Raw genomic sequence first — 12,709 nt, forward strand, 5'->3', positions numbered from 1 at the left:
ATAAACCCTGTTGGTAACATTAGAAATCTCCTTACTGTCTCCTCTGGCCAATGTAATGCACCAGTGCCAAATCAAAGTATCTCTTTCTTTAAAAAATAGAGCCCAGCTAATATAAGAAAAGAAATGCCAGGACATTATGTTCCACGGCTGTAAGAAAGTAATATGGGATTGAAACAACATGTAATTGTGCAAATGATGAACAATCACTTAAAACTGCGATTAGATATCTAACCCCCCTGGATTCCACCTTTCTCTCATAAAAGCATCTCTTCATAAAACAGCTGATAGTTTAAGCGTCAGAGATTAGCTCTCCGTTTCCTGAAACAAACGATAAAAGATCACAGCACATCCACACCAGCCGTGCCTGTTCCTGGATAATCCCTGGACAAACAGAAGCCACCTTTGACTGGACAAGAATGTTATCGGGATTCACTCTTTCCAGAATTCCAGAGCGAGCGAAAGCGGACCCCACACAGACCCCTGCGCACCTCCAGCTCAATCTGCAGTCTTTCATCAGGCCGAGACTCGCTTGATGAAGACGGATGAACACCAGCACACCACACTTCATCTTCTGGCCTGTCAAATATGGTAACTGCATCCTCATGTTCCTGCACAATTAGCCTGAATTACTGCTCATTCTGCTAAAACAAGCTCACCGCATGACAACAAATACTGGAGTCCTTCATACCAAACACTGATGGGCTGTTGAACCACACTATAGTAAAGAATTAAATTCATCTGTTGTGGTGATTTTATTGTTTCTATGGTAACACAACAACTATATTGTTTGATCTGTTGTGGTGATTCTATTGTTGCTATGGTAACACAACATCTATGGTGTTTGATCTGTTGTGATGATTTTATAGTTGTTATGGTAACACAACATCTATAGTGTTTGATCTGTTGTGGTGATTCTGTAGCTGCTATGGTAACAACAACTATAGTCGTTGATCTATTGTTGTGATTTTATTGTTGCTATGTTAACACAACAACTATTGTAATTGATCTGGTGTGGTGATTCTATGGTTGCTATGGTAACACAACAACTGTAGTGATTGATCTGTTGTGGTTACCCTATAATTGCTATGGTAACACAACAAGTATAGTGTTTGATCTGTAATGGTGATTCTATAGTAACCACAACTAAAGTGGTAGATCTGTTGTGGTGATTCTATAGTTGCTATGGTAACAACAACTTTAGGGATTGATATCTTGTTTCAATTCTATTGTTGCTAGGGTAACACAACAACTATAGTGATTGATCTGTTGTTTAAATTCTATTGTTGCTACGGTAACAACAACTATAGTGATTGATCTGTTGTGGTAATTCTCTAGTTATTATGGTAACACAATGACTAGTGATTGATCTGTTGTGGTAATTCTCTAGTTATTATGGTAACACAATGACTAGTGATTGATCTGTTGTGGTAATTCTCTAGTTATTATGGTAACACAATGACTAGTGATTGATCTGTTGTGGTGATTCAATAGTTGGTATGGTAACAACAACTATAGTAACTGATCTGATGTGGCAATTCTATATTTGCTACGGTAACAGCTATAGTGATGGATCTGTTGTTTCAATTCTATAGCTGCTATGGTAACAACAACAGCTTTAGTGATTGATCTGCTTTGGCAATTCTGTAGTTGCTATGGTAACAACAACAACTATAGTGATTGATCAGTTGTGGTAATTCTATAGTAACAGTAGCACAACGACTAGTGATTGATCTGATTTTAGCGGAATACGTTGGAGGGCCGAAGAAGATCAGTCAGGGAAGCAACCAGGCTGGCAAAGTTGCGGCAAAACTCTCTATAGTAGCCAGCTATGCCGAGAAAACGGCGTAGCTCTCGTTTGTTAGAAGGCTTAGCGAAATCCATTATTGCATCCACTTTGGCACTGACAGGGAACACTTGACCCTGTCCCACACGTTTACCCAGATAGGTAATATAAGCTTTAGCAAATTCGCATTTAGCGAGATTTACGGTCAACGATGCAGCTTTCAATCTTGAAAACACCTCACGTAAGGTTTCAACATGCTCCTCCCACGTAGAAGAGTACACCACGATATCATCCAGATATGCGTCACAGTTTTTAATGTCTCGTAAGACAAGGTTCATAAGTCTTTGGAATGTGGAAGGGGCGTTCCTCATCCCGAACGCCATCACAGAATATTGACCAAAGAAGTCTGGGGTGACAAAGGCAGAAATTTCAGCAGCGCGTGGAGTTAGAGATATTTGCCAGTAACCTTTAAGCAAGTCAAGCTTTGTGACAAACTTAGCAGGTCCAACTTTGTCGATACAGTCATCCATTCTCGGCAGAGGAAAACAGTCAGGTTTGGTAACTGCATTTACTTTTCTAAAATCAGTGCAAAAACGGAAAGACGCATCAGATTTCGGAACTAAAAGGCAGGGGGAGCTCCATGCACTCTGCGATGGCTCCGCCAAACCATGAGTGAGCATATATTCCACTTCTGTTTTCATAATCTTGCGCTTAAAAGGATTGACTCTATATGGGTGTTGTTTGATCGGAGATGCGCTGCCTACGTCAATATCGTGATGCAAAACGTTCGTGCGGGATGGAACATCGGTAAAGATCTCTGGAAAACTCTGTATTAGGCACATCACACTGTCTCTTTGACCATCACATAGGTAAGACAGACGGGCATTCAAGTCCGTTAAAATGACAGAGTTTTGTAAACTCCCCACACACATTGCGTCACAAGTTTCCACTTCCATATCACTGTCCTTTGATACAGCTGGCACTGCCACTGCCACTGCAGATTTACACATCGTTTCACCGGCATTTCTTGAGTGATAGAGTTTCAGCATGTTGATATGACACATTTTATGTTTCTTGCGTCGATCTGGGGTTATCTCGTAGTTGGTGTCATTGATTTTTCTTTTCATAACATAAGGGCCCCTTAAATTTAGTCTGGAGAGCAGAGCCTGGCACTAAATCACCTGGCTCAAATGAGCGAGCAACACTCTGTTTATCATAACGCTCCTTCATATTCGCTTGAGAATTCGTTAAATGAATTTTGGCAAGATCACATGAGCGTGACAAACGTTTGCGTAACGAGTCCACATACTCAGTTACTGGTATAGAAGAAGATTCACTTGCTAGTAACTGCTCCTTCATAAGCTTTAAGGGGCCGCGGATTACGTGGCCATAAACAAGCTCTGCCGGACTATATCCGAGCGAGTCCTGCACGGTTTCCCTCACAGCAAACATTAAAAACGGGAGGCTCTCTGCCCAGTCTTCGTCTGCATCGACACAGTGAGTACGCAGCATTGTTTTAAGTGTTTGGTGGAAGCGCTCTAACGCTCCCTGTGACTGTGGATGATATGCGCTGGAGACTTGATGTGACACTGAAATTGCCTCGAGCGCTCGCTTAAACTGAGTAGACATAAAATTCGTTCCACGATCGGTTTGGATTACGCGAGGCAGACCAAAGAGCGAACAGAATTTAATCAGCTCCTTTACAATTGATTGAGTTTTAATGTTGCGTAAAGGTACGGCTTCAGGAAATCTAGTGGCCGCGCACATCAGTGTTAAAATGTACTGAAAACCCTGCTTAGATTTTGGAAGGGGACCAACACAATCCAAAATTAATCGCTCAAAGGGCTCACCCATCACCGGTATAGGGTGCAAGGGAGCCGGCCGCAAGACTTGATTAGGCTTCCCGGCGACCTGACACGCATGACATGATCGACAATAATTACAACCACTCGATCTCAGACTAGGCCAAAAGAAATACTTTGTGATGCGACTAAAAGTTTTATTAACACCAAAGTGTCCTGCCATGACGTGGTCATGGGCTAATTTCAACACTGCTGAACGATAACAGGCTGGCAACACAATTTGATAGGTGGGCGGTGTGTCTGGCTCAACCACAGACGCTGATGTCCACTTACGCATCAGAATTTCACCATCCCAAAAGTACCCAATTCTAACGCCATCTAGTTCGGATTCAGTTTTGACAGCAGAGTCAACACAATTAGATAACGACGGGTCGGATTTTTGCGCTTCACTCAATTGTTTACGACCAATATTAACAATTTGATTATCCAATACGTTTTCATTTCTACTCACCACATTGTCATCCACTGACAGAACGAGCTTGTGTAATGTAAGATTTTATAGTTGCTATGGTAACACAACAACTACAGCGACTGTTCTGTAATGGCGATTCTATAACTGCTATGGTAAAACAACAGCTATAGTCACTGAGTGAGTGTCAGACACTAACATGTGCAGCTTGAGCATCTAAACAGTAAACTCATTAATATTAATGTGCCTTCCAAATATGGTCAAAATCAACCATATCCTATGGGGCTAACTCCTAGGACTCTAAATGGAGTTTCTGGAGAATTTGAGGGCTTACCTAAGCCACATAACTACTATGTAGATATCAGAGAACGATTTAATATATTGTATCAATGCAATCTAAAGCACCTTTAATTATTTCATGCAACTTTTCAATGATGTTTACATTAGAACAGGTTTAAAGTTTAATGATTCAATTACAGCTTGAAACACGTTTTTTAACAAGCCAGATTTTCCCAGTCCTGATTTATTAACGGTGTCTAATCGAAGCTGAAGTGTTTCTAAGGAGGAAGAGTGGCATTACTAGTGTTTTCAGATGTGCACACACACTCCTCTGTCTGTATTTGATGATAAGCCAGTTACTCAGCGGTGCAGAATTCAGACAGCATGCGCTGCCAGACTGCGTTTCATGAACTCCGACATCCTGAACTATAGTACGTCTTTTGACAGCGTGCATGTCCTGGTTTAAAAAAAAAAGGCTTTTATTTTTCTTGCTTGTTTTTTAACCATTGCACCATAATATTATTTCAGCCGACTGGGTCTAAAACAGAGCCAAGCAGATCACACAAGCGTCTGCAAATACTAATCTGTAGCTGCTTTACATCCGTCAGTGTAATTGAGCTGGACGGAGAATGAAGAGGAGAATGGAAAAAGGCGGAGAAAAGCATGTGGGATTTAATCGCTCTGGAAGAAGAAAAGCTTTTTGATCATTAAGTGTGCTGTTCATGACTTGAAAAACATCATGCTTGATTATTATATGCTTTTTCTTTTAAAGGAAAGGGCAACCCGTTTTATTATTGCATAACACTGAGTCATCATTATATCAACTCAACAAGAAACAACCATGCATAAAACAAGTTACAGTAAGAAACCAGACCAGGTTAGTACCATGCACAAACATTTACACTGCAAAAACTGATGTTCTTACTTAAAGTTGTCTTGTTTTTAGTCCAAATATCTAAAAATTCTTCAATTAATGAGCATTTTCAAGACAAGAAACAATAGTGTCTTGTTTTCAGAAATAATGCATCACAATTAAGTGAGTTTTCCCTTAAAACAAGCAATAATCGGACAATGGAGTAAGCAGAATAATCTTATTTCAAAGAGAAAAGAAGCTTATGTTACTTGTTAAACCATTGGCAGATTATTTAGCTTGTTTTAAAGAAAAACCCTTCACTTTGAAGCATTATTTCTGAAAACAAGACAGTATTTTTTCCTTGTCTAGAAAATGCTTCCTGAATGAATCATTTTTAGATATTTGGACTGGAAACATGGGCTGCGTCTGAAATCGCCTACAAGTCAGTAAGTACTGCATTTGAATTTAAATGCACTAGTATGTTCTATACAGTATGCCATTTTGTCATGATCATGTGACCTACCCGCGTCAGTTGCGCTGCTTCACTCCCATTCATGAATGCTCCTGTGGGGCATCATGGGATAGCGTGGCATGCATCGGATGCACACTTCAGAATCTCAGTAGTAGTAAGTCATCCGGGTACTTCTTGCATATTGTTTTTCAAATTCTACGAATTCAGACATACTACTCGGCTCACATACTGTTTTTAGCATACTTTATAATTATTTATATTATTTGATTTCAGATGCAGCCAAAGACTCTGCAAACTCCTTATAGTCAAGAGTTACAATCTTATTTCTAGCCCAAATAATCTTTTATTTTCAGAATACAGTGCTGTGCAGGATCAGCTTGGATACGATTATTATTCTTCTTTTCTACCTTAGTTGGTAAAGCTTTAAGTTAGGTATAATAATCTTATGTCAAAAGGGGGAAAAAATGATTATTTTGCTAGTTTTACAGAAAACACTCCATTTTGACACATTATTCGTTAAAACAAGACAGTGTTTTTAACTCGTCTATTAAATGCTTCTTCATTTTAGAATTTGTAGATATTTGTACTAGAAACAAGGACACTGCAAATTCAGTCAAGAGTTACAATCTTACTTCTAGCCCTAAAAACCTTATTGGTTTTATTTTAAGAATACAGGATTGTGCAGGAGCAGCTTGTGTAAGGTCATTACTTTTCTTTTTCACCTTAGTTGGTAAAGCTTTAAGTTATAAGTATTTTAAGCAAAGTAATCGGTAACACTTTATAATAACTACACACTATGAATCATTTATTAAGCATTAGCATCTAGTGAATTCATTATTTGTTAAGCATTAACTCTACATTAATAAACGTTAGTAAGCAGTTTATAACTGCAGCTACAAATGCTGTATTCTTGATTTATAAACACCTATATAATGTGCTTAATACTTGTATTTTCATACTTTGCTAATTATTTATTTTTCATTACTAAATTAAGTATTGCATTATTTACAAACCATTTGTATTTAAAAGTAGTTGAGGGTTTTTAGGATAATTCAGAATGAGTTAGTAAATGATTGATAAACTATTGAAATCAACATTTACATATCTTATTATTCAGGCATATACTAATAGTTAACTAATATGTTAATAAATGCTTTAATAACTCAACTTCATGCAATTTTGTGACCTAATCTAAAGTGAGGACTATTCATGCTTTATAAATCCCTTATAAATGACAATTAAAGGCTCAGAATCAAATGAACAATAATCTTTGCAATCTTTTCTAAAAAATAAAATGACTGTAAAGTTGAAACATTGCTGAATAACAGGAGTGTCAAAATATGACAAAAACTGGATAAAACAACAACAAGATATTAATTTAACAATATAATAAGATGCAATGTTTAAACTCTACAGTTATTTTATTTTAAATAAGACTACAAAGATTTATTTTTCATTTTTATTAGTGTATCTTTAAATGAAAAGGAATGAATAATGTCATTTTTCCTGTTTAGAATTTAACTGAGCCTTTATTTGTCATTTATAAGGGATTTATAAAGCATAAACAGTCCTCACTTTAGATTAGGTCACAAAACTGGATGAAGTTGAGTAAATAAAGCATTTATTAACATACATAGTAACCCTTAACATATGCCTGAATAATAAGATATATAAATGTTGATTTCAATAGTTTATTAATCATTTACTAACTCATTCTGAATGATCCTAAAAACCCTCAACTACTTTTAAATACAACTGGTTTGTAAATAATGCAATACTTAATTTAGTAATGAAAAATAAATCATTAAAAAAGTATGAAAGTACAAGTATTAAGCACATTATAAGTATGTTTGTAAGTCAAGAATACAGCATTTGTAGCTGCAGTTATAAACCGCTTACTAACGCTTATTAATGTAGAGTTAATGCTTAACAAATAATGAATTCACTATTTGCTAATGCTTAATAAATGATTCATAGTGTGTAGTTATTATAAAGTATTACCAAGTAATCTTATGTCAAAAGGAAAAAAAACAAGATTATTCTGCTTATTCCATAGGCAGATTACTTTGCTTGTTTTACAGAAAACATTTCATTTTAACGCATTATTCATTAAAACAAGACAGTGTTTTATTGTTGTCTAGCAAATACTTTTTAAATTAAGAATCGTAAGATATTTGGACTAGAAACAAGACACAAACTCTAAGCAAGAAAAGCATTTTTACCAGTGTACTGATTGATCATCCAATACATGTGCACTGTAAAAACTGGATCAATTAATCCTCACAGTGTATGTTTTTAGGTGATTGTAACTTAAGTTAGATTAAGTTAGAGTTAGATTAGAGTTAAATTAAGTTAGAGCATGATTAACTTAGTTGAATATGTTACACAAGCTGATTTAAGTCAGTTTAACATATTATTTTGATTTAGCTTAAAAATTCAAGGCAACCAGGATTTTTTTTACAGTGTAGTGATGCACAATGAACATTAGAAAAGCATCACAGAGCAGTGCTGTTATCAGCCAGGACAGTAAAGGTTATCCCGTAACACACTGTAAAAAATATCTGTTAATGAACCGTTTCTGTATTTAGTGTGTTTTGGGTTTATTTGTGGTGGTGAATTACATTATGGGATGTTGATCTCTGCTCTGTCCACTTTTTATGTTGAAAATTCAACTCTACAGTTTAACAAAGTGATTTTTAATGTATATATAATGTATAAGAGATAATATCTAGAGAAATAAGTCTGTAAAATAACAGAAAATGTGCTGCAGTTTATTACAAGGTTTCTGTAGCATAATATACAACACCAACCCAGACAATACAGCACTGCAGACTATTAAAAAGAACTATTCACAGTTAAAAGTTGTTGGGAGATAGATCAAGCTCCCATAATACAATTCAAAAGCAGAAATAAATAGGAAAAAATAAAAACATGAATTATAAAACACAAAAAACTGCTAATTTACAGATTTTCTTAAAAGCGCAGAAGCACAGATCCTCCTTTAAAGAGCTCCCGAGGGTCTGTCGGACTTCCTGTCATTAAATAGACAGCAAAAGCCCACAACCATCATCCTGATGTGTGCAGCCCACCTGAACATCTGCAAAACCCTGCCAGACGCTGCTGGAGCAAGACACTCCTGAACAGAGCCGTTCGTGTTGATGTAAATCAGCTTTCTGACAGCTAAAGTGCTCGACGTAATGCTTTTAATGCCACAGCTCTGTTATTATAAAGCTCCGACTCTGCAAAGAAAGAGTTACAATCTTATTTCTAGCCATATTGGTTTTATTTGAAGAATACAGTACTATGCAGGATCAGATTGCACGAGAATATTGTAGTTGTTTTAAGATTATTTTTCTTTTCTTTTAACTGTAAATGTAGCTTAATTACAATCACACTGCCAAAAATGCTTTTCTTTTCTTGCAGTTTTTGTCTTGTTTCTAGTTCCAGTATCTAAATATTCTTCCATTAAGAAGCCTTTTATAGACAAGTAAAAACATTTGACTTAAGTATCCAAATTAAGTGTTTTTTTTCTTTAAAACCGTGAGTTTTTCCTTTTTATTTAGCTTGTTTTAAGGAAAACTCACTTAATTTTGACTTAATATTTCTGAAAACAGGACAATATGTTTTGCTCGTCTGCAAAATGCTTCTTTATTTCATTTTAATTTTACAAAAACTAAATTTTTACCCCTCAAAAAAGCTTTCTAGCAAAAACAGGGCAGTTTTTGCAGTGCAGAGACAAAATTTAAGACTAGTTTTATTTTTTAAGCTTTTAATTTAGCTTAATACTATCAGCATACTATCATCTCAAAAACCCTGCCGGAATTAGATGCTTTGTTTCCAGTGAAGACTTAGAGAAACTTGTTCATGCTTTTATCAGCAGCAGGGTGGATTACTGTAACAGACTCCTCACTGGCCTTCCCAAAAAGACAGTCAGACAGTTACAGCTCATCCAGAACACTGCAGCCAGGATTCTGACCAGAATAAGAAAATCAGAGCACATCACACCTGTCCTCAGGTCTTTACACTGGCTCCCAGTTACATTCAGAATAGATTTTAAAGTATTATTACTGCTCTATAAATCACTAAATGGCTTAGGAGCTCAATACATTACAGATATGCTCACTGAATACAAACCCAACAGATCACTCAGATCTTTAGGATCATATAAACTAGAAACTCCAAGAGTTCAGTCAAAGCAGGGTGAATCTGCTTTCAGCTACTAACAGCGCCCCCTGCTGCTGGAATCAGCTTCCAGAAATGATCAGATGTGCTCCAACATCAGGCACATTCAAATCAAGACTGAGCACACATCTGTTTAGCTGTGCCTTTGCTGAATGAGCACTGTGCTACGTCCGAGAGATCAAACTACTAATGTCTTTCTTTTCTTTCTCATTCTTTTATAACACATTTTATCTGTTTTTATGCTTATTTATTTTATTTAATTTTTTAAAAATATTTTATTATTTGTTTTTTATTTATCTTACTTGCTTCTTTTATTCCTGTTTATGTAAAGCACTTTTAATTGCCACTGTGTATGAAATGTGCTGTATAAATAAACTTGCCTTGCCTTGCCTAATAACTATTATGTATTAAGTTTGCCCATTAATCCTCAGTCAAACTTAAATACTTGTCCTTTAGCGACAAAAAATATTCACTGCTAAATATATTTTTCTTGTCAAGAGTGACAATCTTATTTATAGTCAAATATTGATCTTGTTTTGAGTGTAAAACACTATTCAGGATCAGACTGCGTGAGGCTATTGTGGCTGATTTAAGATTATTTATCTTTTTAACTTGGTTGGTAAAGCTTAAAGTTAGGTATTTTAGCCGCAAACGTAGCCAAGACATAATTTCTAGACCAGTGTTGTAGTTTTAAGTCTTTATATTAACTGTATTTTAGCTTGTTTTAAGTTTGCCCATTACAAAAATGCTCAATCAAACATATATACTTGTTCTTTAGTCACAAAATACACTGTTTTATTTAGTAGAATTAAGCTTCAGTATATTTAGAGAAGCAACAACAAATAATACATTTTTGCATTGTAACTACTGTCAAGTTCATTCCTTTTCATGGACAATATGTATGTATATGTAATCTTGTATGTAATATGTAATGATGTTTCTTAAATGAAGATGAATTCTCCTGTTTAATGACTCAAGGTTTAAGACCTTTTCACACAAAACAAGAAAAGCATCTAGTTTAAGAGAACAGTTTTAAGATAATTAGACTTTAATACTTAACCGTTTGGAAAAAGTGTTATAACACTAATTTTATGACAATAATAAAGACTAGGCGCATATAATCTGACTTGTTTCTAGCCTGTATCTTCTCATACAGAATAAATCATGTATTTATTTCTCATATTTATGGCTGTTTTTTGTAGTGTATACTCTGTCTTGCAAAACTCACAGCGCAGTGACCATAACCGCGTCCTCGTAATCAGACATCTGAACGTCAGCCAAGAACGCAGTGCAGGAAAAAAAACATCTGAGAAGATTCAGTGTTGTCTAAACAGTTGTGGACAACAATAAAGCAGCGTCAGGGGAAGCGTTGATCCCTGTCGGCTTCAGACTCATAAAGCGTCCTGACGTGCACATCCCAGTCGTTTTCACACACCAAGCTTTTCAGACTTTTACAATCATGTTATCTTTGCTCTCTGCAGCTCTACTCACTGTAAAAACTTTATTTCAGCGCTTCCCTTGGCACATTCTGTTGACTTTGTGTACAGTAACTACAGATATTCCAACTGTTAGCTTACACTGCGTTTTTTTCTAGTCCAAAAATCACTGCACTGTCATTTTTACTCTCTGCTGACTGTTTGACTTTATTTTGATGCTTTAATTCAAATATTGCTGACTATAAATTATTACCTAAATTATAAACTATTAAAGTAACTAGAGGTATTTGGACTGACACTCTCATTATACTAAAAAGTGAGCAAACCTCTTTTAACTTAGAACTGTTAAGTTGAGTTAGCTATTTTTGCACAGTTCTTAAAGTAAAGTCAACTTTAAAACCAATGGGTGTTGCTTTTAAAGTAAAGTCAACTAATCGTTTTAAAAGCAATAAGCTTTCTCACTTTAAGTAAAGTCAACTAATCCATTTTTAAGCAACGGGTTTACTCACTTTTTCAAGTAAAGTCAACTAATCGCTTAAGCAATGGGTTTACACACTTTTTTGGAGGGTTTATTCAATTGTTTAAAATTAAGTCAACTAATCATGCTTTAAAAGTAACAGGTTTTAGACAGTGAAGTCAGACTGAAGAAGTTTACTCACTTTTTAAAGTCAACTAACCACTTTAAAGGCAACAGAATTACTCAGTCAAGTCAACTAATTGTTTAAAAAGTGAGTTAACCTGTTGCTAATAAAGGTAATTATTAATAAATCAATTATTCACTTTAAAAGCATTGGGTTTGGACTCTTTTTAATGGTCAAGTCAGTTAATTGGTTTAACAGAATCAAGTTTTCTCAATGTTTTTTTTTTTAAGTGAAGTCAGCTAATTGCTTTATACAGTACAGATCAGGATTAGGTTATCAGAATAGGTTGCCATATACTTCCAAAATCAAAAATCGTCCATCAAAATGAAGTGTTATCACAAACAGCTCCTTTCAGAAGCACAAATAACCACGAAGTCATCCACAATTAAGCAGAACTCAACTGCGTATAGTTCTACATGATGTGACCAATATCAAAGGTGATCTATGCCATTGGTATGTTAAGTTTACAGATTTTTTAAGTCAATTAATCGCTTAAAAAGTGAGTGATTCTGTACCTTTTAAAGTCAACTAGTCGATTAAAAAAGTGACTAAACCTGTTGCTTTTAAAGTTAGTGAAGTAATTGCATTAAAGACCTCAGGTTTGCTCACTTTTTAAAAAATAAAGCCAATTAATCACTCTAAAAGCATCAGGTTTACTCAATATTTTAAATAGTCGAATAATCACTTTAATAGCAATCAGGTTAGTTGAACAGGTTGCCATGTACCTCCAAAATCAAAAACTAAAGACAGCGTCATCACAAACAGCTCCTCTCAAAACCACAAATATCTGTG

General features: G+C 35.5%; 1 protein-coding gene across 1 annotated transcript in view; it reads right to left on the bottom strand.

The window, feature by feature from the left end:
• angpt1 (angiopoietin 1) overlaps positions 1–12,709 on the bottom strand; it is a 217,445-nt gene that overhangs the window by 203,269 nt on the left and 1,467 nt on the right. The gene's annotated exons all lie outside the window — the stretch shown is intronic.

This window comes from Danio aesculapii, chromosome 19 (assembly GCF_903798145.1).
Source record: "Danio aesculapii chromosome 19, fDanAes4.1, whole genome shotgun sequence".
NCBI classification, from domain to species: domain Eukaryota; kingdom Metazoa; phylum Chordata; class Actinopteri; order Cypriniformes; family Danionidae; genus Danio; species Danio aesculapii.